At 39.8% G+C, this 26,432-nt stretch overlaps 1 protein-coding gene across 4 annotated transcripts in view; it reads left to right on the forward strand.

The window, feature by feature from the left end:
• Positions 1 to 10,058: 10,058 nt before the first annotated feature.
• SIPA1L2 (signal induced proliferation associated 1 like 2) overlaps positions 10,059 to 26,432 on the forward strand; it is a 129,139-nt gene continuing 112,765 nt past the window's right edge. For all 4 annotated transcript variants that reach the window (XM_053973596.1, XM_053973597.1, XM_053973598.1 and 1 more), the window contains exon 1: positions 10,059 to 10,206. The gene's annotated coding sequence lies outside the window, so the exon portion shown is untranslated. The remainder of the gene's footprint in view (positions 10,207 to 26,432) is intronic.

A 26,432-nucleotide genomic window follows, 5' to 3' on the forward strand; every position in this document is an offset into this window, starting at 1 on the left:
TGAAAAGCACAGTGCAAAAACAAAAGTCAATTTACAGCTTTTCTGTAAGTCACCATGGAGTGACATGGTTTTGACAGGTGGGAGGCAGTACAGCTCACTGTACTGAGGGAGATATTCTGAGTAGCCAGAATATCCATTTGCGCTGTGTGTGTAGAAAAGGAAAGTAAGCCAGAGGAAGTCTCCTAATACAGTCATTCTTACTCAACAAAATTTAGAAGATAGTATCTATCAAAATACCAACCTTTTAAAGCAACAATAATTAGGAGATTACCTGAGTATCATTACTTCATTTACGAAGTCTGTGAAAAACTGGAAACTCAATCCACAACCAACCAGTCAAACAGGCAAAAACCCATGGTGAATGCTACCATTTCACAGATCTATTTAATGGATGAATGACCTTTTCATTTTGTCTACATTGGACTTGTGAAATTAAGTAAAAGCAGAAAAACCATGAAAAAAGGGGGATGGAGAGGTTTGCTTTGTCTGAGGCACTATGCAAAGACACACTTTTGACCAAGTTTGCACTGAGAAATGCATTTGACTAAATACAGCCCTGCTTGGATGTTTGTGCCCTGAAAGCACCACAGCCCTGTGATTGGCACTCTGCCAGACTGAACAGACCTATCCCTGCACTGCCTGGCTGGCACAGCTCCTGTGCTGGCACTCAGACAGCCTCCCCAGGTTTACATCAAATCCATGGTGATTTGTAAATGTACCCAAGCTCTCAACCAGTGTGACATTTTTTATGCAAAAAGGAAGAGCTGTGAAAGCTGTGTACCTTACCTCTCTTTCCTTTTCTATCTATCAGACCTTTGGTGTAAGACTCCAGTAGAAAATGCACTGAGGAAAATGAAAAGATTTCTACAACATCAATGAGCTTTCAATTACACCAAAAGAGCAAGGCTATGTGGTTGTCTATCTGTTCCAGTTATCCAGTGTCCACAGTGGCAGGCTGTCAAGTCCAGTAATCCACATTGAATAAGCTTCTAGCAAAAAATGGAAAAAGCAAAAGTAACAAATGATAGAACCAAAGGGAAAAAGAAAAAAAAAAACAACAAAAACCCAAACCAGTTGATTTGTTCTTCAGTTTCTCAATTACCCAAGTAGTTAATGATCAAGTAGCTGCAACTGACAATATCAAGACTCAGCTAAGGCCTTGTGTGTCTGTCATAATTTCCCTGGGATGCCCCACTAGTGGGATCAACCAGCCCAGAAAACCTCTTTTCCAGGCCTGGCAAAGGGTGTGTGTCTCCTAGTGGCTGGATCATTTTGCACACTGTGGCCACCTGAATAGCTGTGGGCAGCAGAGCTGTTCAAACTGACACAGCAAACTGAGCAATAAATCCTCTGCTGTAATGTTCCCTCTTGGGCTGACTACCCCAAACTTCTACTGCTCAGGTTTGTTGCTGCCCCTGCAAAGAGAGTCTGCCCAGAACAGACACACATCTGAGCAAAGCTGACGTTGCCCTGGCTCTCCTGGGGTGCCAAGTCTTGCTGCCAGAGTAGTGCAAATAGCTCATTGATGCAGAAGAAAATCAGGTCTGAATCACTTACAATTTAAACACAAAGAAGGCAAAGGGTATTATCAAGGTTTCTTCTGTGGCCTGTTCATTTCTGAGCAGAGTGCTCAATGAATTCACAGGTTTTAATGCAGTGTCAGAAGAAACATAAAGGTAATGTTATACTACTCCAAGTGCCAGGTGCAGAGTCATAGCAGAAAAACAAACCTCACCAAATTGTTAGATGACTCATGATAGATGAGTCAGAAGAAACTCTTTCCTTCCTGCTACACTGTTACCAATTTAGCAGGCTGCAAAACGAGAAAATTGAGCTGTGGATTACAAAGAAGAGATAATTTGTGAAAAATGCTCACAGCTTGTGGGGTAGATGAAAGACAAGATACATCAATTAAAAAATACCAGGAGACACAGTATGTGGGTACAGGGTGTGTCCTGGTTCTTCAAGCATTTGAGCAATTAAATCCATGTTATCACTCTTTCCAGCTGTTTTCTGCTGAGAGCAGAAGCAGGTGCCTTCTCCAAAGACCACTAGTAGGTACATTAGATCCTAGCAGTGTCTGGCATCAAATTAAAAGCAAACATGGATTCTCTTGTGATCCTCAGTTTGCATCCTTTGTGAATTTTAGGGGCAGAAGGTGTTTTCTGCTGGAAAACTGTAGAAAATAGTGCTGTCAGTGGATGTTGTAGTACTGAACAAAAGTAAAAATTCTAAGGTTATTAGGAGGTCCAGGTTCAAGAATATTCACCTTTGCTTCTCTCATCTGGGTCAGATTAGCCAGTGAAATGTGTTTCATGTGTACATGATCCAAGAAAGGCTTCATCATCTACCTACATAACACCAAAGAGAAAGAGTTAAATAAAGCTTTGGGCCATGTGAGAACCATCAGAAGTGAATTTGCATTTTGATTACACTAGAAATAGTTTGGTGAGCTAAAACAAATGACTTCTCTGAGATTTGTGATTCCTCCTGTGAATTAAAATATTCTGTATTTCTACTCCAAATGGTGGTCAGCAGAACAATGCCATATAATAGGCCCACAAGAAAAGTCGTGATTGTTTCCTGTCTTTCTGCTGTTTCACATGGAATACTTTAAAGTGAGAACTGGGAGATGTGAGATGGAATAGGAGCTTAGATTCTAATGGCACAATTTGAAAGTAACAGAAATGGTTCAATAGAAACTTAACAAAGATCCTCGCTTGCAGAAGGCATCTCCCTAGGGCTCTTGACAGTATGGCATCTACATTCTCCTATATTTCAAGAATTTAGAATGAGTTCAGAGGGAAAACAATTCAGAGAAAAACCATGAAACATATTATGGGAAATGAAAAACAGATCATAGCAGAAACCTCTCATTGCTGTATCTATGTCCTTTATAAAAGAACGGACTGAGGAGCAACACAGTTACTGTCAGTAAGTGCCAGCACTGAGCACACAGCGTGAATGAACTTTTCAATATAGTGGACAAAAGTATAACAAGATGCATTAACTGAAAGGTAGACAGTTCAAACTAAGAATAAGGCACACATTTTTAACATTGAAAGTAATTGAAACAATGTACCAAGGACTCCAGTGAATTTTCCTTTAGTGAGAATATGTATATAATGACTGGAAATTTTTCTAGAAGACACGTAACTGAAACAAAAATTAATTCATAGACGTTCAATGACATGTCATATACAGGAGGTCAGAGTAGATTATCAAAAATGGGCCTTTGGAGCTTTAAAGTCTAGAACTTTATGGAACATTGAAAAAGTATTAACTAATTTTCTTCAAGTAGAATGTCCTTAACAAAGATCAATTTCTCCGTCTATCAGTGGATTTTCCATACTTCTCAGCACTGTCCTAAGTCTTTCCCAAATCTTTTATTCCATTTGAGAAACAACCCACCCAATTATATCTCATTACAGCATCTTAAAATGAAAACTTAACAAACATAGTAAAACTGCCAACTAAGAAATACCAAAACTTTCAAACTTCTTAAAAAATTAGCTCAGAGTATTTTTCTATTAAGAGCTAAGTATTTTTTAAATTATTTTTAATTATTTTTAATTATTTTTTAATGATTTTAATCATTTTTTAATGATTTTCTAATTTATTTTTTGGAGTTACATCAAGTGCAAATGTTTTGGTCAGGCCATGTGGAAAATAATCTTTATATGCTTTAATTGCTCTGCTGATTTTCTTTCATCTTTCAAAACTTGTCATGTGCTAATACCAAGTCTGGAAAATGTCAGTCCCAGAAGACATGATTGTCAAATTAATAGCAACAAAAAACCAAACCAAAACAAAACAAAACAAAACAAAAAAAACCAAAACAAAAAACCAAAACAAAACAAAACCCCCAAAAAACCAAAAAACAACAAACAAACAAACAAACAAACAAAAAACCAAAAAACCAAAAACAAAAAAAAAAGCAACCAAATAAACCCCCAAAACCCCCCAACCCCCCCCCCCAAAAAAAAAAAAACACCCAAAAAAGGAGTGGTCATGTTAAGAACTGAAATCAGTGATAATTATAATGAAATTTTAGTGTATATTATCAATTTGCCTGACCTAAGATGCAGACATTAAGAGAGCTGCCAGCAGAAGTTGCCCTGGAGGTGTGCTGAAACAGCCCGTCTTTTGATGCCCAGACTGTCTTTTCTCCCTGTCTGACTTCATTCACATGCCTCATCATGCCAATTTACTCCAGTTTTTTCCCCTCCCTCCTCAGCAGTTGGATGTTGCAACCTATTTACAGTGAGGAGATTCCCTTACTGGGTGAACTTTCTGTTACCTGACAGGAGTAATTCCTTGGGAAGTAATGTGGTCTCAGTATCTGTGAAACATCTAAGGGATTAGAGGTGTCTTTTCCAGACACTGAAGGTTTCTGATAAAGACCACAGCAGCATTCTGCCAGAACTGCAGGACAGTACTGATCCCATAAAAAACTCTGGGAGATTTTGCAAGTAGAAAGTGACCATCCTTGTTAGCTATCAGTTAATATTGCTCCAGTCTCAGTGAAAAGTGACATATACAATGGCTGCAAATGTCAGAGGCTTTATGCAGCTCTACTCATGCTGCTGCAGGGAGTTTATATATGTTACCCAGCATGACAAGGCATAAAGAATTCGGACTGGGAATATCCAAGGTAGAATGAGATTAGCATGGTGCAAGAAAAAAACATTGTTTTTCCTGCTCCTGTCTGCCTCTCTTTTTTCTCATCTGTAGTCTTGAGGTTTTGTGTACATTGAAAGACCCTCAGGGGAGAGCTGAGGTAGAAGTGTATGGAGCCAGGCACACTCTTGTCCCACTGCCACTAGAAAGAAGCTACTTGGTGACTTTCCAATAGCTCCTCAGCAGAGCAGTGCCCACAACTACCTTGCTCTAAAACACTCTTACCTTTGGAGATACATTCACTTCCAGGACACCCTGCTTCTGCTTCCTATTACATTCAACTAGGGTGAACCTGGATTTCTGTCTGAAGTGCATTTCAGTGAAAAAAAAAAAAAAGGGCCTGTCACAAGTGAAATAGTTCAGGAATTAGTGAAGTATTGTGGACTTATAAGAATGGTTTCTTTCCACAGTGAATGGAAGCCAAAATGGCTCTAAATCTCATTTCAGCATCTAGCAAAAAAAGCTGCCAGCCTGGTTATAGTAAAGATGATAACATTATGTTCTTTAATCTTATCTGATATGTCCCCTCCGGTAGTTTCCTGCTGGTAAACCACAGAGAAGAGAGGCGGTAGTAAGTAAACTAGAGGAAGTGAGATGAAATATACTACGCTCTTTTGGTTAATAGGGGATTCATGTGAAGGATATTGCTAATTAAAACCAGTGGTATTTTCTGCCATCTGGGCTTTCAAAACTAGTTTCAGAGGATACAGAGGATGTTTTGTTTCACTGAATCGCTCGTATCTTAGCGAAGCCACTGTGATGAAATATTAGTATTGTGGTAAACTGTGCTTGCACTTTGGCAGCAACATGTAAAATAAGCATTTTAGAGAGTTTGAGTACATGCTTTCACCCATAAAATGTCCAAATGAAAGGGCAGCTTGGGGTTAGAAGAACCAAATCCACTCAGCCTATTCTGAGGTATAAGAAACTGCCAAATCGTAGTGGTTACTGGAATAGGAGCTCTTGTGTTCACCAGGCCATACAAGTATGGCTTCAGGGCTGCTGGATCTATGGAAACATGGAGTCTGGGGATTTGCCTGCAGTGCTGACCTTCGGCCCAGCCTGTGGATGGCATAGTGATTCACTGGGAGCCTGTGAAGCCAGAGCTGCTTTGCTGCTGCTGTTCACAGCCTTCCTCTGGTTGACCAGAGGGAGTTGAAGTTGCTCCAAAGACCTAGCTAGAATTCCCAAATAAAGCACCTCACCTTGGTAACTGCGTCAGGAAATACTGAGCAACCTCAGCAAAAAGATTTGTGAGTGAGATGACATCTTTATGCATCAGTGAAATCTTGTGCTCAGCACGCGCTTACTTCATCTGGATTCTAGGCTTATGCCCAAGGCTGAGGAAACAAACCTAAACATTCTTCAGCTTGCCTATTTCTATTTGCCTCGTGTCAGCAAAACGAGCCTCATCACGTGGCTACTAGATGTCTTTTCCACCTCCCACACAATTTCCAAGAATCTCAGTTGGACCCGCTTCCCTAAGAACGAATGAAAAAGTCCACTTTTGTTGTTAGAGTTGTCTTTATGTCACTGGAAACAAACACTTAGTAGGCGATGTTGGAACAATTCCTTGTGTGTTAACAGTGTCTGAAGACTAGCTTCACATGTGGCTGTGCTGGGTACTTTGAAGTTAAATATGAACAGGAGAAGTGAAGAAAAGGTACTGCAGGAAAAATTTGGCGCCCATCTTAATCGGAGCTGCCCAGCCTGTAGTCTGTGGGATGTCTTTTGTCTGATTTCTGCTTGAGTGTTATTTGTGTAGCTGAGCTGTTATAATACCTTCTGGATCCATATTGTCAAAGGCTGAACTGTCCTGCTGTGATTTATCCCAAATCTGTGGCAAGTGAGTGTCCTTCACTAGGCAATTCAAATAAATACGTGCATCCTGCAAGAATTAGAACCTGAATCGAAAGTTAGTGTCCTCTTTTTTTTCCACCCATTTCAACTGTAGGTTTATCAGTTTTTAGTTTGGGCAAGAGATTCTTCTTGTCCCATTTGCTCTTGTGCTTTTGAGGCTTGAACATTCCTTTATTATTGCAAGAAGCTTCTGTTTACCTCTTTTCACCTGTGTTCTGGTTTCTGGCCCTTGTTCTTCTCTTGTTGACTCCCTGAGGATATACAAATGGTAGCCTGAAGCCAAAAAGAATGATACTGGAGGAGTGAGAGAAGAGTGAGAGAGAAGGAAAACAAGTCAGAGAGGAAAAAAAAAAGTTAATAAATTAAGGAAAAAAAAAAAAAAAAAAAAGCAAAGCAGTGATCACAGCAACATTCCACACTGTCCCAACAGCAAAACCCTAATATGTGTCAGTGTGCTGGATCTTGTCAAGACACAGGTAATGATTATTTTTGAGAATTTAACCTAAACACCATTTAGTGTGTTGGCTGTAAATGTTTAGACCTGTTAAGTAAGTCGGTTACCACAGTTCCATCATGAAGTACATTCTGTCAGCTGAGAAATGATTTTTTTTAATTCACAGGCATTACTACAGTTTGTCTGTTCTTTAATGGTGGACGTCAGGCTCAGAGGCACCATACAGCAGAATGCCTAAGCATTTCTCACATCCAGATGAAGCCCCTTTAGACAGTATGCAGAGGGGTGAATGCACCCTAAGTGCAGGAAGGAGTTAATCTCACCACTGCAGTCAGTAAGGACTGAGTAGCATTTTTTTAGAGGATAAGGAAATGCCATGACTTACAGATAAGATGTCAGTGTTTTTTAAGCATAATTTTCTTTAGGATAGTAGGTGAAACACCAAAATATTATTGGAGGAAGCTGATTTGCATCCAAAGTGTTTTATGAAACGAGTCTTTAAAAGAAAGCAGAGTAAGTATATGCAAATATTGTTCTTAGCATGCAAAATATTACAGCTATTAGTACAGTGCGCTACCACCTTCCTAAGTTTGCACATGACATGTAGCCAAGCTTATGAAAGAACCATTTAGCTGCACTGTGGGTGCAGGCAGGAGAAAATCAGCCGCAGCCGAGGTGGGTCAGGCACTCCACGGGCGAGTTCAGCAAAGCGGAGCGAGAGCGTGGCCCCGGGGCGGCCCCCGCGCGGCTGCCAGAGGACACCTGGCGGCGGAGGGCGGCTCTGGCCGGGCGGCGCTCCCGGAGCCTCGCACCGGCCTCACGGGGGATGGGGAGCGACGGCGCTGCTCACCCAGCTTCCTTTCGGCGCAAGAGATGCGGCGTGCGAGAGGAATGACAACAAGGAGAGAAAATTCAGCAGTTGCTGCGGAGTCTGTCCTCAGAGTGAGAGGGACTCATCGGAACAAGCAGCCAGAACCCTCTAGCACTGAGGACTTGGTCAGCACGGAAATCAGAGACAAGCACCGCCTGCCATACTCTGTACACACTCACACCTCTCCCGATTCCCCCTGTTTGCATTTATATTTTCTGTCATTTTGTCATTTCATTCCGTTTTAAAAGAATGAGCCCTCCAGGAAGGACATGTGTATAACAGACAAAGTGAAAACTACACCGTTCCTTGCACTTGTGGTGCATTTTTCTGGGGCTTTTTTTAAGACAATAATAATATTATTTCCGTGGTCCTGTCAGTACAGAGACAGTCTGCTGCCTAACTGGACTAGTGATTTTGGATAGAAATTACAACATTCTAAAATAACATTTCAACCAAAACAATAGCACTCAAGCAGGCATCCAAACTCTAACTAATGAATGTAATGCTTGCCAGTGCTTTTAATCTTGACACCTCGAAGTTTGTTCTAATAAGCCTGCATGAACCTATGCTTGCATTTAGGATTGTGGACTGTATTTCTTGATGTAAAATGTGCATTAAAGGAACCGTTAGATGCAATAACCCAAAACTTGGCCTTTGGATCTTTAGCATACACGTGGCAGTTCCTTTCCACTATAGTCTTCTGCTCTGCTTCCAGCAAAAGGTAGGCAATGAGGAGAAGTTTACTATGCAATGGAATATTTGTAAAAATGTCAACATTCAGCCTGCTTGCCAGAGCTGAGTGAACTGGTACAACCAGAAAGTTACTTACCCCTGAGAGGTGGGTATGGGCGGAGGGGAAAGAAAGAGAGGACTGGAAAAACATTTACAAAATCCTGGATTTTTTTCTGAAGGTTTCTGTAGGAGTAGACTTTGTTCCAATGGTACTGCAAGCCTTGTCATTTGGATTAGCAGATGGGAGCAGCCACATCAGTCGTGATAACATCTTCTATTTTGCAACCTCTATGTAGAAGTGGGTCCTATGATTACAAATATGGTTCTTTGAAGAACTAGCCCGCAGAGTAGAAATAGGGAAATTCAAATTCTGAAAACAGCCTTTGGTTTGCTTAGCAGAACATGTGGGGGAGGTGGAGGAAATGTGGATATCTAGCCATGGCTTATTTGGCAGGCAAACTAACCTGTTCAGGGCTGCACAAGACAGAGGGAAAGCTCCATGCTTCTGACCCACGTGAAACTTAGAGAGTGTATGCAGGAGATAGAGCACATGGGGCAATTCTGAGAACTCCACTGCCATGTGTTTCTTCTCTACAGGTATCCCCGGTTTCAAGATGTGGGTAAGAGCACACACTAAAGGGGTGTGGACACAGCAAGCCCAGAGGCTCTCAGACGGACTTTCGCTGAGGTAATGCAGAGCCTGTAGGATGACAGTCCCAGCCACCCCGCTGCTCGCCACCCCGGGAGCCTCAGGAGCCCGAGGGCGGCAGAGGGGCAAGGGCCGGGGGTGAGAGCGGCCGGGCCGGGCGGCGTTGTCCAGGGTCTTGAAAGCGGAGTGCCCGTGCGGGGCAGGGGCAGATGCCGGCCCGCTCTGCGTCGGCGCTGCTCCGCCGCGCTCGGCTGGGCACGGCAGCAGCTGGGGGGCCCGGGCCAGCTGAAGGACCGGGCGCTCACCGGCTCGCTGCCGGGGAGGGTCCTTCCCGGGCCCCCCCATGCTCTGCCTCGCTGCGTCCCTCACCCCGCCTGTTGCTCGCTTCCGATCCCGAGCTGGCCGCCTGTCCCCGCGGAGCCCCGAGGATCCCCGCCCACGCCCCGCCGCGGCGGGCGAGAGGCGGCGGGGGAGGCGGTGTCAGGCGGGGCGCGGAGTTTGGGATGAGCGACGGCGACAGTGGCCAATGCGGATTTGGCGGTCCCCCGGGGCCGCGACGGCGGAGCCGCGGGAGGCGGGGCCGGCGGGCGGGGCGGAGTTGCGGGCGTGCGGGGTCGACGAGCGCGGGTGTGAGTGTCGCTGCTGCCCCCGCCCTCCCGCCACCGCCCCGCCCTCCCGTCCGGCGGCGGAGACGCACTCCAGACCCAGCGCCGGGCGGAGCGCGGGGGAGCGCCAGGAAGGGGTGGCGGGGGAACGAGAGGAGGCAGCGGCGCTCACGCCAGCCCGCGGTACCCCGCAGCACCCCAGCGGACGGCCCCCGGTTCCGTGCAAGGCTCCGGCGCCCCGCGGGTGGCGCGTCCCGAGGGAGGGGAGCGGAGCGCAGCGCAGCGGAGCGGAGTGCGCGGGGGGCATGGGGGTCCCACGGCCGGAGCGGCCGGAGCGCGGCCGCGGCAGCACCAGGTAAGGAGCGGCGCCCGCCACCGCGTCTGTGCCACGCGGGCGTGCAAGTGCCTTCCCTCCCGGGAAGGGCTCGGGAGCACTTCAGGGAAGGGGGTGCTGTGAAGGCAGACCCATCTCTTCTTCTCTCAGGTGCCTTTGGGAGGGAGGCTCCGCTTCTCCGGGCTCCGCGGGAGGACGGAGGGCTGAGGCGGGTGGGAAAGTGGCGAGGAGGCGCGGGCCCCCCCTTCCCCAGCGGCACGCCGTCCTCGCCCCGGCCGCAGCCACCCCGCCCCGGCGCGGCGGGCACCGTGTGGCGGCCGGGGCGACTCGCTCCCGCACGTCGCCTTTGTAAATAGCGATGCGATCCGCTCCGTAGAGAATGGCCGCGGGGTCGGCGGCGGTGTCCGCCGGGTCGCCAGTCACCTGCGGGGTGGTTCTGCCGCCGGGTGCGGCAGCCCGAGCCCCCCGCTCCCCTCTCCGAGTCCCACTCCAAGAATAATGGCAATTACGGAGTAAGTTTGCCCGGATCGGACATCTCTGGGGAGAGCTGCTGCTCAGAGCGGGGACGGTGCAGCGGGGACCGCCAAGCGCTTGGGGTAGCAGAGGAAAAGCCTCTTCAGCCCGTGCAGTTTCCTTAAATGATTTAAATCCCTCTCTTTTTTTTGGTTGCTGGATACAAGGCGCAGGCTGCATCCTTTTGCACTCTTTGTTATTTTGTAATACTCCGATAGCTGTTCAGGGGTCCGTTCTTCAAACTTGATGTTCGGTTCGTTAAATAGCAGCCAGCTCGGCTTAACTTTGCCTCAGATTTTATGCTGGTGGCTTTGCAGCCCTTCTGTGCTGGGCGGCAGCGCTCGGCTGCGCTGTGCGAGCCTCTGCGAATGGCGAAGTAGCGTTACCCAGGCTTGACAAAGGCAACTCCGAAGCTGACAAATCTCAGATATGGCTGTTAAGGTTCATGAAGTAGGTCAGTAAACTACCTTAGTACTTGGTGTTGCATTATTTTAATACATCAGTAGTTTGAATACTTGCTTTCAGCCTGACTTTTCTAGAGGAAACTAGTTTTATTCTTTTTTATGATGCAAAAGACATGTAAAGTTAAAGAGAATTGCACATGTAAATTTTCCTGAGCTCTTTTGTGCGCAGTTTTCACTTCTGAAAGTTAACACTAGATGGCTTTCTTATATCAGCTATTCTGCAGGGAAGGAAAGTATGTAATCTGTCTCTGCAGCCTGCTATTTCTGTGTTTGTCTATTTTTTTTTTTTTCTTCACTTGAATAGTAAACAATCTTCTGGTCAGTTCTGCACCGATGAGACCCGAGCAGATTTGAAACTTGCTTACTAGCTGACAGAATTCGTTGTTTTTGATTAGCTCATGTTGGTGCTTTAGACTTTATTTTACATGTGTGTTACTAATATCTAAAGAAAGTTTGTTTAGTTGGAAGGTAACTATGCATAATATTTATGTTGCTATAAAGAAAGGCAGCTGAAATGCAGGATGTTTGAAAATGGGGAAAAGCCAATAATTCAGTCTCAGTTGTTACTTAGTTTGATAGATTTATTTTAAAAGGGAACATAGTTCATTAATATTGTTTGTTCAGCTATTTTCCCCCTAGATTCTGTACCTAGCTACCTTGGACTGAAACGTTTTGGAGTTGGATTCAGAGACATAGCCTGCTGGATATATAAATGCCTAGACTTGATGCCTTATTACTCTATTTCTTATATTTTTACAAAACTGTGCCTTTTGTCAGCGGGAATGCATTATTTGCCCTCCATTAGCTTTTTCAGTGGTGGCTCTGAAATACTTAAATCTTCAAATTTGATCTTTGAAATACCTTGTATTATTAATGCAAACATGTTTAAATCACCAAGAGCTCTAATGCATTATCGATATTTAAACATCACTTAGGGTCCACAACAGTTGATTTATAATTTATGTAGGATTCATATAAAACTAGATTTTGAGAGGTCTCTGAATGTATTGTCATGGTTTTGCATGCCCAGTGGGTTACCTTAGCAGGTCATGCAGCACTTAGATGTAAACAGAAGGAATGCTTGTAAGGATGCCAGACTGTTTCACCAATCCTGTTGGATCAATTAGAGATCATCTCATTCATATATACCAAGGATATAAGGTGAAGCTTAGAACTAAACAAAGCCTCAGTTCTTTGTAGCTGGTATTTGCTTGCTGTACATATCAGAGTATTTTTAAAGGTTTATATTTCATTTTCCTGAAAGAAAGATAATATGGTCTTCTTTTGTAGGCATTTATGACATGCCATTGTGCATTGTGAAACACTCTTGCAAATGAAGAGTGTCAAATGAGGAAATGAAGAACTAAGCAAATCAGTGGTCAAACAGATGGCAAAACCATTCTTTTTTTTTTTTTTTTTTTTTTTTTCTGCTTTTGACTTTTATGACTGAACCGAGGCAGTTCATTTTTTCACTTCCAGCTTCATACTGGACATAGGCATTGCACCTAAGCTCTTTATCTGCAGATCACCTGTTCAAACTGCAGGAGAAAGGAAGTATTTTCTCCTCACCTTGGCTGGAGTTAGGATTATATTTAGATGGTTGAATGTTAAAATATTTTCAGCAGGTTCCAGCCTTTTACTGCTGAGAGATCTAGTTTGGTAATATAGAGGAAGAAATGCTATGCTATTATGACAATACAAGTTACAGATTGTGGAAAGAGGGTGGGGCACTGGGTTATATAGTTTCTCACGTTAGTCATCCAAGATTACCAACAGTAGCTGTTTTCACAGCTTGAAATGAAATCAGGGTTTAACAAATGCTCCTTTTCCATGCAATTTTTGCTTTGCAATTTAAAATGCTTTGCAATTTTAAAATGTTTGGGTAAGCTGGGTTGTGGATCAGTGAAGTGGAGGTGGCTGTTTATTTTCTGTATGTTGCAATATTGTCCTCAGAGTAGGAATCTTTTTTGTATTAGGTAACAGAATTTATATCTGATTCTTTAAAAATGTTACCTCTTGCAAAGTCAAGACCAACTTGAGTTTATCTCTTTATTTTCAGCACAATTTTTGTCCTTTTATAAATCTGGACAGTCCATGGAGTTTAAGGTAGGGGTGCCCCTGATAGTCTTTTTCAACCCTGTTTTTTCTACCTGAATTTTGAGAGAAGAGTGTGAGAACTGTCTACCAAGTGAAATAATCCAATAAGAAGAATTTATGAGGGAATTTGTATTTAGTAGACTGAAAAGTATGTTTCACAATTGTTTGTTTGCTTGTTTGTTAAACACTAGTTGTTTACATAAACTGCATTAAGAATAACATTAATTCTTGATGACATTCAGTGATGATGTCATATGACTGGTCAGATTTTTAAGAATTGTCAGGATTTCACATGAATAGCTGTCTTTTTTTTTTTTTTTTTTTAGTTTGTGAAAGAGCAAACTTAATGTTAAACATCTGATTTATCCTGACAGAAGTAAATGAGAGAGAACCTGCCTGCCTTTGTAGTAAAGCACTGGCCCTGGTTTTGAAGCCACTTTGAGGCATAATTGAATGAGCAGAAGATTGAAAAGGATTATTATAATTGGTGATACTCTTCTAGTTTTTAGTTAGACAGGACAGCAGTAGGCAGAAATGTCATTGTGATTAGTTTGCACCATAGTTCTTACTAGAAGATATGTAGGCTCTTGTTTGGATCATGAAACTGTAATTACATCAGTAGTTAGCTACTCAAGATTTATAAGTGGATTCTTCTGGTTTTCTGGAATTTCTTAAATAATGAGCAGTGCATACATAATTAAGGTTTTGTAAAAATGTCTTGAATCCTTATGGAGGTAGTGCTCTGAACATTTAATAAATGTAAGCAGCTGCTGTCCTGTCTTTTTGGACATGCAGGCAAATAGCTTTATTGGATTTGATGCTTGTAAGACATTTTAAGAATAGTAGATGTTTGAAATGAAGTAGGCATTTATTTTAGTGCTGTTAACTGCGGATTCTGTGTTCCTTTGGAAAAAGACCTGTAGCTACTCTTGTGGTTTTGGGTTTTTTTGGGTTTTTTTTTTTTTTTTTTTTTTTTTTTTTTTTTTTTTTTTTTAAAGTGACATGTAATGTAGAAAGATACCATAGATATTTTTTGAAAGTGAGGGAAGGAATCTGGAAGGAGGCTAGAGGAGCAGTAGTAAATTGGCTTGTTGTAGCTGGGAGGCTGGAAGGTGGCAGTAGCTGAAGCTGTCTGGCTGCCCCTCCCCCTCAGCAGCTTAAATAAAATTCTGAGCACAGGACTTGGAGTTTTGCCATTGACTTTGAATCTTTTCTTATATAATGTTAATTTTTTGTTCTGGATCCTGCAAAGTTGCATACGCAGCTCTGCAGATATTTGTGCAATGCTCCTGTATTGTTTACTGTTTCTTCTTTCCTCCCCCTCTCCCTTGGCTGCCTGAATTCTCACTGGCATAGTGGCTGTGGATTGTGATAATGCCTGCCTGCATTTATGTGTATCATATGTCCTCTAATATAAATCCAATAAAATTATTTTAATATAACTTACACCTGTAAAATTAATATTGTGAAATACCTATGCTTCAAAGACTACCTAAAAGATTAAAGATACAAAGCTCTCATAAAACTCGTGACTTTGCCCTTCCATTTCCCTTTAGGCTCACCAACTTTTTTTTAAACCTGATACAAACTGTGATGAAATGATAGAACCATTTTACAAATTACAGGAAGAACAGATTACAATACTTAAAATGTTTCTATTAGGAAAGGTACTCTGAGAACATCAGACATTCTGTGGCACGTTAATTTAAATGCAATAAAATGTGTTTTAATACCTTGATAAAAATTTTCCAGTGATTTGGCATTTTTTGGTGTTTTGTTGTGAGTTGTCTTTTCTTTTTTACACTTGTTTGTTCCATATATATGAGATGGAAAGGAGTTTCTGGGCCACTCTATAGTCCATTTTTGATTTTTACAGTCATTTCAGTCAAATCTGATAAATTTTGAAGGGTTGTGGCAATGAAATGGCAATTAAGGTAAGAGCAGAGTGAAACATTCTAAAGTATGTGTTTATAAGTGCGCATAATAAAATTAAATTAATTTTAATTAAATTAAAATATTTTTGTTAGTTTTTTCCCTTTCATGTGGGGGAGTAAAAAGAAGTACTGAAATTAATGCATAGTTAGCAAAATAGTCATTGTAAAAAACCAGTTCTATTTCTTATATTTTGTGACGAAGGTGTTTGTGAAAGATGGGACATTTCAGTCAGGGTTTTTCCAGGTTTGTTGTTTTTTAGGTTTTTTTCCACCTGAGAGTTGCAAGTTATTTAATCATTCTTCTCTGGTTGTTCTCATTTGTGGCTTTCTGTTCTACTTTTAGATACCTAAACTGCATTCAAGGAAAAAAGCACTCCTCTGCTTCTAGTGTTTTTCTGGCTTCTCAGCACTGTAAATGAATACCTGATATGTTTTAGCTTGAAACCCCATTGTAATACTAGTGTGACACAAAGTGGAAAAATAAGTGTGGGGGTGGAAAAAAAGAACAGAAGAGTGTGGTTGTGTCTGTTCATACATTCTTATGCCTAATGTACATTTCATCAACAGTGTGTAAGTAAGCATGTGTGTTTTGCTGTGCTGGGCTTGCTTATTGCAGTGCCAGCTGCTCTTGAAGAATTAGGAGCTAGGAGCAGTTTACAGTGATCAGGTTGCCTGTAGTGTTCTGCTGTAGTAAAGTAAGCCTAGGTTTTATTTTGTAAGGTTGTCAGGACAACAGCTTGTTATTCTTGCTCCTCTTGCTGTTTCCCTAAAGCAATGGAGGGAGCTTTCTCAAAGGCAGTGGCTACCTTGCCTCACTGGGCTGCAGGATCGCCAACTGTGATTTGGGTTCAACAGGATGCTCTGGGTTTGTTGTGTAAAAATTCTAATTGATGATGAATGCAAACCCAGTGTGAGAATAATTTTTCTTCATTGGACAATTGTAAAACAACCCAGTGTATTTACAAAGCCATGTCCTATTTTCTCCACAGTATTGTCATTAATCTTCTATCCTCTTCCATCTGAGGCTCAGAGAAAAATGTTTGAAAATCGACAGTATGGAACTTGTGGTAAGAGTTGAGACAAGGTAGAAATTAGTTTAAAGCTATTTTATGTCAGTGTGCTACAGTCTGACACTGGAGCTAACAAGCGAAATCAACTAGGGGTTTCTGTTAGGTAGAATTTGTGATGCCTTTGACAAAATCATCAGATGAAGTTGGTGTTCAGTGATAAGCCACATAGTAACTGTTGAGGTGTTGGCATTTTTAAGAGATACTGTTCTGTTCTTGTTACATGGTAAATTAGAAAAAGAATGAATGTTGTTAAATACAGCAAACTAAATAACTACAAAGTCATTCTCTGAGTATCGTCATTTTATGTAAGAGGTGCAAATATTTTCAACTGCAATAATTTTTAGATTGTTGGGATGTTCAGGCATGGGGAACTTGTTGGGATGTTTAGCAGGGAAGATCACATGAAAAAAGCTTTTAAATAGCTGAGGATTTTTAAATTATTATTTAATAAAATATGCTAAAACATGAGATTTACTTTAGTACTTCCATAGCCTCCTTTATATTATTGTTATCGAGGGATTTTTTAGCTTGATCCAAGTTCTTTGATCTGGATTGAGCTGAAGAAGTCAATTAAGTGATGTCCAGGTACTTAAAATCCTTTTATCAAAACTGTAACCTTCTATTTCAAATTCTCTTTTCAGACAACAGAAACAACAGTCCTTCACAGAATATTTTGGCAGAGATACATAGAGTCTGCATTCAGTCCTGGAAGCTGCCTGACAGAATTAGAAACTATTGGGACAAACCTGTCAGTGTTCAAAACATTTTCTCCCTTGTCTGGCTACCACTTTTTTGAGATCAGGCAGATACTCCAGAGGCGGGTGTCTTCCCCCTCTCAGATCCTCTGCTGTTTCCGTCCCGTCCCACCAAAATTTTCTTAGTATCTTCACACATGTCTTTGAATCACACAATCTTGTTTGCATAGGAAACCATTTCAAAAGGCTATTTTTAGAGTTGGTGAGATGAGGTGGAGTAAATACAGTGATTGGTGTAATCCGTAACAGTTACAGTGTGTGAATAGGTTTGCTCATTTCCACTTCTTTAAATGTAGGATTTGAGCAGATTGTTACAAAAAGGAATCAGAATAGATGAGATTATCTAAACTGGTCAAGAATTGTATAGGTGGTTGCTCAGAGTGCTACACTGAAAAACCTCAAATATAAATTGAGCTCCAATATTTTCTATATAAGATGAAGTTTCTACAGATAGAGGGGAAGGTTTTATTGACATTCTGAGCCAGGCTGCTTAACCTAGATCCCTGGAAATCATTGCCTCTGGTAGAGATTTCTGAGTGAAGGACAAGCACTACTTCATTAGTCTGTGCGATTGTCAGATTTGGTAATTTTACTGATGTCTGCTTCTGTCACACTTGGAATGCTTTGTGCTTTTTCTCTGCTTGTTTAATCTTTGAAATAAAGTTTCTAGGAGCATATTACCCTTGAAACTTTATCTATCAGATACTGCAGAGTCAAATAGACTCAAAAAAAATCTTGAGGTGGAGGGAGGTGTTGCACTGTATGAGTGCATAAGCCTTGTTTCCTTAGGAAATAAATAAAAATTGGTGGCCATTCTTTCTGTTGTATTGATCTACAGCAAATAGATACTACATTTGAAAAGTGTTTCATTTTTACTTTGTATTTTACTGCTGTATTTTTAAAGTATTGTTACATATATAAGGTTACATTATAACTATCAATGTACAGAGTGTACCTCTGCCTGGTAATGGATGTACAAACTGTGTCTTTGTATGCACAAATTGCTAATTGAGTATCTACCCTTGCTTTGTGGGGCTGAGTGTTAAAATATAACATTTACATATATATATAATAATAATTATTTTTCCTGAGGAAAATAGATACTTAATAGTAATGATTTTCTCTTTTTTATGTAGGCTGTACCCAACAGTATCAATATTCCTATCCACTCATTTTCCAGTGTTCAGTATGCCTGTAGGTCAGAGGTGTTTAAAGTTGGAAGTTAGAAATTTTTTTTTTCTATGTCAGCTGTCTCAATTGCATCTCTCAGTGCAGTTGTATGTATTCTTTATGGCAGCTACAGTAATCACTGCAGGGAAAAGTAAGAAATATCTAGAATCTATTAGGTATTTGTCTCTGTGTCTTGAACAACCGGTTATAAGAATGAAAAAAACAACTCCACAATATCAACAATTCTCAGCAAGTGTTGCTTTCTGTGGGTGGACATTCACTCAATTAGAAAACCCCTAAGTTGGGATCAGTGTATCTGTGGCAGCTGTAGGTATAATATGAATCAATTACATTGATAAATAACTTTAAACTTCCTTTTAAGAAATTATTTGTATTGCTTTGTTTGTTACAGTGTGAAGTCTTTCCTATTTCATGACTCATGTATAAGGTGGATAATGACTTCAGGTTTCCTTGGTAGGGTGATGAAAGTAATTTTTATTTTCATGGACTATATTTACAGATTCTGAAACTTAAACCCATTCATTATGTATGTTTCATATCTAAACATATTTTTTTTCTTTAGTCCTATGTTTTCTTCCTTATTAGGAATGAATCTACTGGAGATGTTTCTGTTTTGTGTTCAGTTTTGTTTTCTTTTTTTCCCTTAAGCAGTAATTAAAATAGCTGTGTGTGAAGTTTCTGAGCATCTTTTATATACTTATTTGTAGTCGTGGGACCTTTCTGTGTGCTACTGAAACTGTAAATGCCATCAGATCAGATTGAATATTGCGTATGGCAGTTGGACCATCATTTATCTTCAGTTTATCCAGGCTTTAAGCATGGTTGTCAGGCTCAAAACATAGCACTTAATGGTTTGTATTCCACCTGGAGACGAGTTATAAGTGGAATACTGTACTGGGACCTGTTTTGTTTAGTACCTTGATCAGTGTCCTGGAGGAGAAGCTGAAGTGTATCCTTATCAAATTTGCATGTAGCATCATATTGCAGCAGTAATTGACACATTTGAGGACAGTGCTCTGCAGCTGAGAGAGGCTGGTGGGATGGACCATGATGGACCCCGTGACATTCCACAAGGATAAATGCATCTTCCTACCCCTTTCCACTGGATGGGATGGGGGGTGACTTCCTGGGAGACAGCTCTGCTGGAAGGGACCTGCATATTCTGGCACACGAGCCAGCAAGTGAGGCTTCACTGACAGTGACAAATGCCAGCAGCATGCTAGGCTGGATAAGCAGAAGCAGAGCCAGTGGGTTGCCAATACTCAGTATTCTTTAGGCCACCACTCTGGATACACCCTATTCAGTTTGGGTTCCCCAAATGCATTGAGTAAATTGAATCTAATTCAGTGGAAAGCCAGGAAAATGAGGGGCTTGTAGCACATTAGGAGAGGCTGAGAGGAATGGCTTTGTACAGCTTGGACATCAGAAAGCTCAGATGATGCTTAATAGCTGCTTCACAAGGTGATACATAAGAGATTATCAAGAACACGTAGCCAGGACCTTTACAGAGGTACATGGCAGGAAGAACAGAGACAGTAGTTACAGTCTAAAACAGGTGAGGTTCTGATTTGGCACCTGCAAACAAAATTCACCCTTAGGACACTGAGGAACTGGAATAGGTAGCACAGGTTGTCAAATCTACATACTTTCCAATTTTTTAAAGACTAAACTGGACAAAGCCCTAAACAAGTCAGTCTGAATACAGTGCTGTTGTGGCTTCCAGTGTGAATTAATCTATTAAATATCACAACCTTTTTTGTGGTATCAGTTGCTCTAATAATTGAGAATTTTAGTTGCTGTTCCAGCATACTGTGATTCCACTTTATCATATTACAGAATTTGTACAGAATATTTCTCTATTGCAATATTGTGAAGATCTTTTTACAAGACTCCTTATGGTCTTGTATTATAGGCTATTATTATACATTCTTTGTTTAAACCAGTAGACAAGAATTCCCAAATAAATTATTGGCACTTAAGTATTTTACAACTACAGAACTTAACAATAAAAGAAATGTTTAAAGACAGTAGCATGTCCTCTCAGGTTTGGCTTCAGATATACTTTGCTGACTTTGTCACTGATTAAAACATGAGTAGCAATACTAGAATTTGAATATGTGAATTTCTATTGAGCAATTCCATTGGATCCCTTCCAAAAGATTGTTTTAGTGTTAAGGAGCAGGATGTGAATTTGAAACTGGCTCTCAGCAAGTCAAACTTAGATTTGTATTTGGTTCTTTTGCTCTGGCTACTAATTTTAGTACGGTGAAACCTGTGAGAACCCATGCTAGAGGTACCTATGTGGCTGGGAAAAAAAAATCTGTGATTTGTTTGAGTATTTAAAAATACAAATTAAAATGGTTCAGTTCTGAAAACATCTTCTGTTTGCACTTTGTTAATGTTCAGCCTTAGCCTCTTAGTTTCATTAGCTATAAACAAGAGCCAGCAGAACCTCAGAAGCTTGAGATGACTCCTGCTCTTTCTCATCCAGCTTCACAGTGGTTACACTTTTAAGTATTTCTGTGTTTACCAAAGCATGAACCAGACCTTCAGATCCTTGTTTTGGTTTTTAGAATCAATTTCATTACATGTTTAAAATTTCAGGTGTTTGTATAACATTCAGCTTCAGTATGAAAGAGGTTGCAAATATGTGCTGAGATAATCAACACAAACAGGAAAGGGAATGGAAAGAATTTCCTTTAGGGTAAAATTCCTTTAAGTTGAAATAACCCTGACAGATAGTGCTTGTCAATTGGCAAGGAAAGTAGGAACTTGCCTTCTGAAGATTTTATTTTGCTGAAAATGGAAGAACATGGAGAAGCTGAGTCAGATGTCCTTTTTAAGACATACTTTCAGCAAAAAAATGAATTAAAACATTAATTCTATTAAATTTATGAATCTCCAAAATTGTTGCATTGAGACTGATGATAGGTACAGATCAGTGTCTTCAGAAACGAAAACCTTCAGAACTAAATAATGCATTAGTAAGTTTAAAAAGTCTGTTCATTGGCATTTTATTTTCAGAGCAGGACTAAGCTTTTGAAATGAATCTCTTGCTCTTTCCACTTAACAATATTTTGTTTGCATGATGGAGAAGTTTTAGAGAATATAAAATATATTTCTGTCATGAAACTAACTCAAATAAAATGTTGACCTTAACATAAACTGTGTTTCTAGTTCTGAATGCTATACAGTGTGACAGAGTAATTGAGACATGGAAGCTAAAAAGAACACTGCTGAAGCTGATGTACTTGACAAAAATTTAAGGTGAATATTTGAGAAGAAAGCAAACAGCAAGATGAATCAAAGTTTATGGAGTAAACACTTATATCTCAGTATTCAGGAAGTAAATATTTTCTTTAACTTGTCATGACTTGGACAGAATTATAAAAATATTTTGTCTTCATTTTGTCAAACTCACTCAAATTGAGTTGAGTAATCTGAGACATGGTTACTCAATGGGAAGGGTACTTAAAATAAACAAAACCCACCAAACCCCCACACATTAAGGAAAGTGATTGAGAACTATTGTTCTGCAGGTTTAAAAGCATTACATTAGCTGCACTTACTTTGCTCTTTAGATGGTTTTTCAGTTTTTTTTTAATGTTCAGCTTGAGGTGGAAAAAGTGCATATTCCTTGGGCTGTCCCCTCTTCTGTCTTCCCTTTTCTCCTCATGAAGGCAGTATGGCTGTTACATGAATTCTTAATGGAAAGATCACAGAGCACTATCTTGTAATGGTGACTTTTTCAGTGTTTAATTTTTATGGCTTTTGCTTGCTATAGTAGTTTGACTCATAGATTTGATCACATACCAGTGTTTTGCTTACTTGCACCAAAATAAAAACATAGCTTGCTAGATTTGTTTTGTATTTTTCTGTATCTGTATTGTTTTTTTTTTTTATTCATTTAAAGTAGCTTTTAACAAAATTGCAACTAATTGCCAGTAGCCCAGCTGATTTATAGCAACAATATAAAAATTATCATAGTCAAGCTGACCACAATAAAACCTTGCAGTTATGAGATATTATGAAACCTAAAATCTAAGCTTCTAATAAAATGTTTATGGCTTTCGACCTTTTTGGCAATAAATTAAAAAACAAGAAATCTGTTCAGAATGCATTTTTTCCTTAAACTGTAATTTCTACATAATTTCAACTCTAATACTTTTCTCCTCTCCCATAGAGTCTTTCATTCTGCAGTAAAAATTTTCATGCCCTTCACTTGTGCTCTATTCTGTCTCCCACACCCCTCAACTGACTTGCCATTACCCACTTGTGGAACAAAAAATGACGTTTCTTTGTTTAATAAATGTAGGCCTGTGGTACAGCTGCATAACTCACTGAAACCTTGGGTGGTTTACTGTGCCCAAAGGGGCCCAGTGTGTCATTTATCTCTTTAGAGGCTGGAGGCAGAGCACATCTCCTGGTGAAAGACAGCTGGCTGTCAGCTCCTGGGCACCTTCGGGCTGGGAGGTGCGTGCTTAGATTTGCATCCTACCCATAAGGTTTCCCATTTATTGCTGCTAAGAGGATGTGCTCTCAGCCCGAGTAGTCCAACACCACAGGTTGCCCCTTGACCACTGGCAAATTGGTGAAATTCCTTTTCCAGCTGTGCATTTTAAAATAATGGAGTATGGAGCAGAGGAGTAGATGGAAAGTGGTTTTCAGACATAGTGTCCTGTCCTTTCAAACAACTTGGACTTTAAACGATTTTATATCTCAGCAGTTAGAGGAAATAAAAACACTGCAGGAGGTTCCGAAGACCAGAAAGTCTGTCTATGGTTCCCAAAGATGGTGGTGGAGGAGGGGGCTGGAGAGGGATTGATAGACTTCAAATGCCTAAATACTTTTCAGGATACAAATCTTGTAATTTTTATTTCCCCCCTTCCTTAAATACATACAGGACTAGCACCTTTTATCATACAGATGAAGTAATAAAATGAATCAACTATGTGATGTTTGGGTATGGTGGCAATGAAAGCCTCTTGATCTTCTATATCATCAAAATATTGAATACTTTGTCAGAAAGATTTTGTCTCATGTAGAATCACAGTTTTTTTTTTTTTTTTTCTTATTTTAACATCTTGGCTGTAACATACAGTTACTATGTATACTCTGAAAGTTGTTCATAAATTTAATGATCACTCTGATATCCTTGACAGAAATAGCTTCACTTTTCTTTTTTCTTCTCTTCTATGTGGCATGTGTAGCCATTGGTATGTTTTAATATTATCTTTGTAATCAAAGATGAACAATTTGTTGAACTTCCACACTATGAGTACATGCAGAAACTAAGTTAATAAAGGTGCCATTATCTTATTAGAAGAGTTGATAACATTAATGTTTAAGAGGCAATAAGGTGTATAGCAATGTTTTCTAGGAAGTTAATATATTAACAACAGTTTCTCTCCACAAACTGATGGGTTGCAGAATAGATAGATATTTTTGCTTTCAAGGTGCTCTTGAAGGGAGGGTGAGAAGACCAAGTGAATGAAAACACATGGGAAATATGAAAATATTAATAATGAATACCTTCATTTGTACCAAATGCTCTTAATTTTTGTTAGATTAAAAGAATTATTTATCTGACAGAAAACAAATCACTCCAAGCTTCATTGTTATACATTAAGCACTAGATTAGATGAATTTACGTAGTGGGTTTGGGGCTTTTTTCCTTGTATCAAAAAAGTGCCATTCAGTTCTTTCCTGACTACTCTGTGATAATTACAGGTGGGAGTGCGGCTCTGTATTTTATGATCATTGATATTTTCAGTAGAATATTTGAGACTTTGGGATTTATATTAGGCACACCACAAGCTTGCTTTGTATGACTAATTTTCCATTATTATATTGTGAGCAGTTTGTAACAAAATGATGGTCTGTTTGTCTAGCAGTCCACAAGTGAGTAACTACTCTGAATGCCTTAACCTTATGGCCTTCACAGAACAACAAAATATGTCTGAAACTTAATGCTGGCTTTTGTGATAGAGGGATATATGAGAAAAAATGAAAAACTTGCAAAGAGAGTCTCTCTTTGTACAGAACTGCCATTGCCCTGCTTGGCTGATACAGATTTTTTTCAGCTGTCACTTTCAGTACAAAGGGGACAAAGCCTGTGCCTGGACTTACTCCCACTGTTTTAGTCTCATTTTTATCTAAAGCAGAGTCTGAGGCCTGCAAGATTATTGACCATTTGTCCCGTCAGAGTGCCAAGGTCTAGAATTCTGACCTTTCTCTGTTTTCTAAGTTCATGGTCAGTTTTTAAAGTATGTTTGTTTCAATAATTAACACTGGATACTATTTTTCTCTTGTGGCAGGGGATAAAATATTGTCAAGCAAAAATATTCTGCTCTCTTCATATCCAAAGTATATTAGATGGTATTTTGTATTCCTTTTGTTTTTTTGTTTATTTCTGTCTATACTTCGTAAATGTAGGTTAACTTGAAAAGACTTTGGTTTTCTGCAGAAAGCAGCTGTGTACCTGATTTTTCTTAAAAGTGTGAGCTGCTTAAAAATCTTACAGATGATAATCATGATTGAAACAAGAAATACTGTCCCTTAGTGGGAAGGAGGAAGACATGCTGGGTGATATTTAGGATATTTATGATAGAGGCAAAGTGTGTATACTGCAATTTAACAGTTGTATTGAGCATGAAAAGAAATAAAACAACAGCTATGATCTTAGGCTGTGGAGTAGGAAAGTCCTTGCCGCATGTGAAAGGGGTGAGTGTGTGTGTTTGGGTGCCTGTGCACACATCTGAAATGTAGAAAGAGAAGTAAGAAATAACTATGAGTGACTGTTTCATTGTGTGTTCCAAGTAGGCAAAAGAAGCAAAACTCTCAGGTCTGAAACACAGCACTGGTGAGACTTTTGTTGTTGATCTTGGGTTTATAAGTCAGCAGAAGGAGACAGTTTATCCTTGGTCTCTGATGTTTATGATTTAGAATTTTTTTTTCTTTTGATTGCTAGATGTCTATTCCTGGTAGAAATGTTACACTGTTTGGCTGCAGATTTTTATTACTCTTTCATTTTATTGCCATTTTCAGCGTGAAATAAATCATAGAACTTTAATGGGTATAAGTTGTTATATAGATATATAATTTTATTGAGATAAAACTGTGTGGTGACAAACACAGTTTTGAAATATTTATAAATCAATATTTTACTCCATTCTTTTTCCTAGGAGCAATTGAAGCTTCATAATAGAAAGCTTTGTCTTTGTTTAGTTTTGATTCAATGGCTGAGTTTGTTTCAAGTTAAATTCCTCTGATTCACTGAATTTTTAAACAAGATCAAAAGCCTGTACCCACAACAACATGGCAGATCAATGTGCTAGATGAATGAGGGAGACTTGGTTTTGAGGCAGAAGATGTGGCATTGCTTGGTGCCAAAGCTGTGCTCAACCTTTATGAGGTGGCAGAATGCATGAAGGTGCAGAGCCTTGCTGTCTTTCTCAAATGAGATATCTGTATATATTTGGGTAGAAAAGACAACAAGAAACTTGGTGTCTTTTTAGGTCCCAGTCAAGGTACACAGCATTAATTATTTTAATTTGTGTGAACCTTATATGAGAGCTATTGTAACTAATATTTGGGGGGAAAAAATTAAAATTTGTGGCTTAAACACACATTGAGAGAATGTGTTGTTCTCTTTATATAATGTGGCAATTAATTTTCTTTTACAGAAAAATTATTTGAATATATTGATATTATCCGAATGAGGCTCCTAGTTTTTTATTTCAATTTATTTTGATTTTCTTAAATAAATATGTCCAAAATCTGCTTACTCTTGGTTTATTTAGATGTCAATTAGGTCGTATGTGATTTGTGTTGAAATCTGTTAAATCTTAACTGGTGGATTTTAAGTTTAAGAGTGTAAATGCCCTTTTTAACATTGTTTTTATTGCTTTGATGTGTACTGATATCTAAACCGTGTAGTTGTGTGTAGAAATATGGGGAGGGGATTTGTCTTCTGGCTAACTTTATTTTTTGTTCACTGCTGTCATAGGTGGCTATTATTCCAGTTTCTCAAGTACTGAATATCTGTAACTACTCCACAGTTAAGTGCATTTGTGTAAGTTCAGAAGCAGATGGACTTTTTAAATACAAAAACCTGGAGTCTATCCTACTGAAGGAGAAAAAACTACAGTATGTGGCACATGGAGAAGTGAAAATGTTATCCCTGCTAATTATTCAATAATTTAGATATGCTGTATTTTTTTT

Source organism: Vidua macroura, chromosome 3 (genome assembly GCF_024509145.1).
Source record: "Vidua macroura isolate BioBank_ID:100142 chromosome 3, ASM2450914v1, whole genome shotgun sequence".
Taxonomy (NCBI): Eukaryota; Metazoa; Chordata; class Aves; order Passeriformes; family Viduidae; genus Vidua; species Vidua macroura.